We start from the raw sequence: 7,416 nt of genomic DNA, 5'->3' as shown, positions 1-7,416 counted from the left end.
ATTACAACGTCCAAAATTGGACTCACGCAATCCATGGCTCTTGTCAGAGCCTTTTGATCAAAACTGAACAACAATGAGCAAAGGAAGAAACACTAGTTAAACAGTTGCAAAAAAAAAAAAAAAAAAAACACAAAGAATAGATGGTTTTGTGCATGTGTGTGATCCTGCTCAAAGAAGAAGAATGAAAGAATAGATGGTTTTGTGCATGTGTGTGATCCTGCTGCGAATAACTAATGTAAAACCGTTCTGAACTTGCCATATTAGCTGAGTTTCAGTGACAGGTGATCAATAAACTGTGGGGGGAAAGCGCAAAATTTTGGAGAGCACCAGAAATTTTGCTCCACTAGACAGTGAACCAAAAACAAAAAAAAAAAGGAAGCCTTTTTCAGCAGCAGATATAAAAGGATGACCAGTAGCAAAGACTGACTGACCTAAGAAAAGCCTTCCAAGGAATCCCTCTTTACTTCAGTAGCCGTATGCACATAGCTTCAGAGCAGGGATCGCTTTCTCAATGGTCCTTAAGTTAGAAAATGATTAAGTGGAAATTAGCATTGGCTTAAACTTCAAGTTCACGGGCAATTGTTGATATTTTGACGAATGGGATGGATTTCTCATCTCAAGCGTTTTAGCCTCAGAAAGGTCAAAAAGCGTATCTAACCCAAGAGATTTGATGGGGTCTTGTTGATCGTAAAGAAATTTTGATAAGGTGCATAGCACGTGTCACAGAAAGAATTGATGGGTATTGCCTAGGTAAATTTCAACTATCATTTGAATTGATTTCTATGTATTAAAAAAAAGACCTCCGGTAGGCTAGCACACCTATACAACTAATTTATAATAGTTAAATCTGTTAAGGAATAGCGTCTTAAAAAAATAAAATATAATAGAATATTTATTATTTATTTAATAAAAGAATTTATTTATTATTTTATGTGTATATATTAATAAATATTTTAAAAATATTAATGAAAATTTTATAATTATTTATGTGATCTTAAATATTATATACAAGTATTATATGTAAGAGGATAATATTTAAAAATAATAATCAAAACGATGTTTGTAATGAATTTAATTAAAGTTTGAAATTTTTAATTAAAACATTACTAATACATGTCATTCTCATTTAGAATGGAACGGTGTTATCCGCACTGTTAATATGACGAGATATTGAATAAGTATATTACGCATAATGAGATTATGACACAGACACTATGAAATTCTGGTAATTTCTGTTAAGTATAGAAATTCTAATTGAATCTAGTGATGATCATATATAGAATGATCTTCATTCTGAGTTATTAGTAGACTTCTAGTTATGGATTTGTGTCTTTTGATTTATTCGGTACGGATTCCGATGTCCTAAATCATATTCCTTGTATTTTGGAGGCATGATGAAGTGAGTAGCCGAAAATTTTATTATACGAGATGAAATTCATTCATTCTTGAAAAAAAGTAGATAAATAATTCTCTTGAGGGTTGATTCGGTACTTAGACCAGTAGGAGCTCCAATTCATGAATTTGTTTTATGAATCACTGTCCATTAAAGAATCAATGATACTCAAGGATAAAGATGTAATTAGAGAGGTTAACGGATTTCACCTAACTCTAATTATGAATAATTTATGGAGAATTGATATATGTAATAACTATATCAAATGGACACTTCAAGGTTTATATGTAATTTATGTCTATAATTACTAGAGTGCAATTCCAAGTTCATAGCGGAGTAACTTTTAAAATTAATAAAATTAATTAGTTAATTAAAGAGTGTTTGGAAAGGAAATTTTTTTTCCCAAATTTCACGTTGTGCATGTGTTGGTATTCGTGAAAAAACTTGAGTGTTTACTTGTTAATCCCGTTTTGTTTCACATACCTCTTCGTAGATTCAAGGAATTGACGAGAAAAATTCGGATGTTCTAAACTAACTTAGAGCAAGGAACATTCGTGGTCAAAAAACTCAAGTTATGAACCTAATCGTTCGCTAAGTGAATAAATAAATTAGTGCATAAATTAATGTCATTTATAGAGTATCTTAACGTTTTATAAAAATTATCGTTATACACAATCTGCTACTTACACACTTCCGCATTTGAAATTGTTTCGGAAACTAACAGAATCTGATCAAGATCACATCAAATTAAAAAAATATATACAAAACAGACAATTTCTGATATAAATATGATGGCTAAAAAATAAAAAATTATCATTAATTTATTTTTTTCAGTCTTACTAGAGAAACTCCAAAAAAGAACAGGAAAAAAAAGTGATTTCATTTCCTAAAGAAAATTAAACACAGTTATCAACCATTATCAAATTAAGGAGCAAATTGGTTTTCGATATTCACAGCACCCTGAGATTCCGAAGCAATGAAAGAATTGAAAATGGCACGGTGGAAATGTACGTGTCATATAGGTCTCACTTGACGAGAACGTCTACAAACTTCTTATACAAGTGCCCCTTTAAGTACATCCTCTCCACCTTCTCTCTTCCTTTCATCCCCATTTCCTTCCTTGTCACAGGATTTTTAAGCAAAAACTCGAGATTTCCGACGAGAACAGGAGCTCCTGGACTACCAGTGGGATGAAGAAGACCCATCACATTGTGCTCAACGATCTCCTTTGTGCCCCCAGCATCTGTTCCAAGTACCTGATTTCAGTAAAATGAAATCAGTGTAAATTTCTCTGAAATTTAATTGCTTGCTCTCAAGTTATCCATTTGACTTATTTGATAAGTTGTCTAATTTGAAATTCAAATCGACTTAAGTTTGACAGCAGGATAAATGCAAAATTTTACCATATTCTTTACCTGCAGTATGCGCCTACCACAAGGAGGAATCTCATTGTGGTGGCCGGCCAATATGAGGATAAGGGAGAAAGATTTTATTTCAAAATAAAATTAGAAGTATGAGACAATTATTAAGTTTTATCTTAGAGATAAAGTTTATACTCATGGGAGTCTAACTACTACTCGATGAATGAGAAATTGCAGAAAATTTGAGAACACAATTTTTACTCTCATAAGCACATAGTGGCCAATTCAAGAATTGTTGTTATACACAATCCGCTACTTACACAATTCTGCATTTAAAATCGTTTCGAAAACCAACGAAATCTAGTTAAGATCACATCAAAGTAAAAAAAATATACAGAAAAGACAGTTTTTAATACAGATCTGACGGCTGAGAAGTAGAAAATTATCAATAATTTATTTTTTCCAATCTTATCAGAGAAACTCCAAAAAAAAAAAGGAAAAAAAGTGATTTCACTTCCTAAAGAAAATTAAACACAGTTATCAATCATCATTATCAAATTGAGGAGCAAATTGGTTTTCAATATTCACAGCACCCCTGAGATTACATGTCATTTAGGTCTCATGCACTTGACGAGAACGTCTACAAACTTCTTATACAAGTGCCTCTTTAAGTACATCCTCTCCACCTTCTCTCTTCCTTTCATCCCCATTTCCTTCCTTGTCACAGGATTTTTAAGCAAAAACTCGAGATTTCCGGCGAGAACAGGAGCTGTCACATTGTGCTCAACGATCTCCTTTGTGCCCCCAGCATCTGTTCCAAGTACCTGTTTTCAGTAAAATGAAATCAGAGAAGAACTTGTCAAGAATTGTTGTATTGAGAATTTGTGAAAGCATAGAAGAATGAAGATATTAGATGTATAATTCTTTCAGTTGACTGTCGCTCAAATTTCGCGGAACAAGAACTAGTACTTGTTTCATTTTCAGCAGACTTTAACTACCAAGGAAGAAAATAAAGAAAAATTTCATACCGGTAGACTGAATGCCATGGCTTCAAGGGGGAACCCTTGAAAGCTTGTTTACCTGGGAGTTGATGACATAGACATCTGTGGCCGCGTAAAGTGCAGCTACGCCTGTACTCGCTGGAGTCCACAACACTGACTTTGACGTGTTTGGGTGTTGAGATAAATAGTTTAGGAGTTCTTTGACGTAAACCACCTTATTGCTCTTAGATCCAACTGAGCCAATGAGAATTTTAACAGACCGCTAACGCATTCCCCCACTATCTAACATCTCCTTCCTATGAGTACCACCAAAGGCGAAAGAACCTGCATCAACATCAAAGGAGCTAGATAGAGAGAAATAGTTTCTCTGGAAGTCAAGAGGTTCATAGAATAAGTATACGTGGATATTCGTTTGATGATTCACCACCTACCATTCAACTTTTGAAATACAGTTTTCAGGCGATGCTTTCTAGTCGACTTAGACTGGTGATGCTTTATATCCACGGGATTTTTTATATTAGATTTTTCTTCGAAAGCTTCTTTTTCAATCATCAAGCGTCCCGATCCAAGAAGCAAGTGCTGGCCCTTTCCAGGGTTTATACTACTCAGCGATATCACAAGCATATCATTATCTTTAGAGCCCATCTCCTTTCTGGCTGAATCTCTCAACAACTGCCTTTTCTCTATCATCTTGTCTGTAGTGAAAGATGGAAATGCCCGCTACAAAAGCCATTTCATCATTAATGGACAACGGGACGAGTACAGGTTGAGATCTAAGATAAATCTTTTCTTCTTCAGCCCAAGCTATCCATTGTTTCCACTGTAACTCCGAGATAAAAGCCAGCATTTTCACTCGATTAAGAACAACCTTTGCACGATCAAAGTATTCTCACCGGTTTTCCGTAATCCACCAAGCAACTTGACTCGCACCAGCAGGAAAATGTTCGATAAATTGATCTGAAACCACATATTACTTGTTAAGGTAATTTATATGCAAGTTCTATAAAAGCATCAGTAGAAGAAGACAGTGAAAAACACACACGACTATCAAAGAACAGATGCAACACTACTAATATACTAATCTCAGGAGGAGGGAAATAAATATGCCAGAGGAGGGTAACCATAGAATAATACATTACACTTCGCAGCATAAGAGAAAAAAGATGCAAAAAATGTAATGCAACAACTAGCAGCTCGTACTGGCTTCAAAAATAAGATTGAAGACCTTGCTTTCTGAGGATAACAATAGACCACAAGTTCACATATATCATTATAAGAAAGATAAACTCGATCCAATTTGCAATGCATAAAAAAGTCATCAAACTTGAATTAATCTTGAAGTTCGAATGGACTTATAAAACTGAAGTTTTCATACTTCCATAATGAATATTGAAAAGTTTTCACTTCAAAGAACCTGAAGGAAAAAACAAAAGTGAAAACTCTCAAGTACGCATGTGTAAGACGCAATGTTGGATACACAAAAATCAAAAGTAACTTCTCTACACTCAGCACGTTATAAATCATAAAATTTTCTGTACAAAGAATGAAATCCCATACTGGCATGATTCAAGATTAAGATGATGCATCCTGCACAGCAAACACTAAATTCAATCATTTTAAATGATAAAAAACGACATTTATAAATTGTGGTCAATTGATTCTCACCGATCCATGATGCATAGACGGCTGATCCAGCAATCACCAGGTCAGCCGTCATAGCAGTTTTGAAACTGAGATTTGCTTTGTCCTCGAGCACCTTGATTCTTCTCCGAGCAAGCTCTAACATTAACCCACCCTTTTTGCTAAGAGCTACAGTAGAAACAGTTGCACCACAGCTGAAAAGCTCTGTTGCCAACTCCATCATTGAAAGTGGAGCCCCAGTCATTGAAAGTTCATGGAATATTAACACAAATCTTCGGGACCAGACAATGCGTGCAAAGTCCCCCTTCCTATTGCAAGTTCCAGAACCCTTCTCTAGACTCCATTCAAAGATTCTATCTTCTAAAGAACCAAATGCTCCAACCAGCATTCCATAAGAAGCATTGTCTTGGGAATATCCGGTTCCTGCTCCTCTACTTCAACATTTTTAACCTCCATTGTCGTCTTCTGTTTACCATGCACTTTACTACGTAAACTACGGTTTGGTCTTTTAGTTTTCTTTTTCTTTGAATTTAACTTTCGATGTGATGAAATTCCATCATTTCGTCCGGCCAAAACCACATCCATCCTCTTACCATCACTAACCTGATTTTCACCTGTCCCATTCTTAATAGCCAAAGAAATGTTAGTGGCAATCAAATCCTGTCGTAGATTATGTTCGGTTTCTGAGTTCTAATTCTTTGGTTTTATCCCGAGGCCCATGACGCTATCATTGTCATTGTCATGAGCCCACCTAGACTGAACAAAAAATCCAAGATACGCCCAAAGAGTAATCAATAACAACCAAAACAGTAACCGATTACTACGAAACCACAATATACCACGTGCACTACCCCTACCTTCTCTTCGAGGGGTTCTGCTAGACTGCGATCTTCAAAAGGACGGAGAGTTCCTTGGAGTCGATCTTCTCAACAATGTCGACTTAAAACTACCGCCTACCCTCAATGACTTAAGCTCCAGTATTTTGCTATCTTCTTCCATTTCTCAAACTATATTATATTGCCTTGTTTCAGTTGTATTCACGGCAGAGGAAAGAGAAACTCTTTCCACTGGTTATTCGCCAACAGTTGGGCAAGTTCCAATTCTACATGGAATAAGAAAAATCATTCCCCTTTTTTTATCCTATGGAACCAAGAGAACACGAGCAAAAACAATGAATATGTTTCTTTTTTTTTTTCTAACTGTAGAAGGCAGCTAAAGAATGAGGGCAAATGTAAGTGACTGAGGTTTATAGGCACAAAAATTAAAGGAATTTTCTTTCTCTCAACTCCTGCGATCTTTATTGAAGATCTGAAAAAGCTCAACAGTTGAAAAATTTTTCCCCCAGCTTTCTTGCATTGTACAAACAAGAAAGCAAAACTAACAAACCAAAGAGCCAAACAATCAAGAAAACAAGTCCTTTTACACTTGAGTCAAATTTAGTCCTCAGTAATAACCAAGAAAATTGAAAACTATAAAAAAATCTAGTCTAAGAAAGTAAGAAAAACAAAAATATAGTTCTCACCCATTGGCTTAAAAGAAATAAATAAGGGCCCGTTTAGTTCGTTGATTCGGGTTTCTAATTCGAGTTGAGATGTGACTTTTTGTGAGTTTTTTACTGTAACAAAAAAGTCAGATGTTACTGTTTCTAAGAGTTTTTTACTGTAGCAAAACTCGATTTCTAAACTTGAATCACTGAAATAAACGGGGCCTAAATAAATGTGTGCAAAGAAAGGACTTTAGCGAAGTTAAAAGTTCAAATTTCGTAAACAGTTCCTAAATTTCTTCAGAACTCTATCTAAGAGAGACATAGTGAGAGAGTTGATAGATTGGTTGTTTAGTACATTCTCGGAAACCTTTTCTAATAGCAATAGGGAGGTCTAGGTCATCTGTTGGTTCAGTGGATGTTTCAACTTATTGTGTGTGTAAAGGTGGATTAGATCTTTCCGTGATTTCATTCCCAGAGTCTAAGTTGGATTCTTGGACCTGTGTCAGTTCTGGAGCAGCCTTTCTCCTTGAATAC

The 7,416-nt window shown here is 35.2% G+C and overlaps 1 pseudogene; it reads right to left on the bottom strand.

Annotated features, from left to right (window-relative positions):
* Window positions 1-2,418: 2,418 nt before the first annotated feature.
* LOC21402379 lies at window positions 2,419-6,395 on the bottom strand (annotated as a pseudogene).
* Window positions 6,396-7,416: the final 1,021 nt, after the last annotated feature.

This window comes from Morus notabilis, unplaced genomic scaffold (assembly GCF_000414095.1).
Source record: "Morus notabilis unplaced genomic scaffold, ASM41409v2 Scaffold151, whole genome shotgun sequence".
NCBI classification, from domain to species: domain Eukaryota; kingdom Viridiplantae; phylum Streptophyta; class Magnoliopsida; order Rosales; family Moraceae; genus Morus; species Morus notabilis.
The sequence above is the reverse complement of the archived record's forward strand: the minus strand, read 5'-3'. Positions and strand labels throughout refer to the sequence as shown.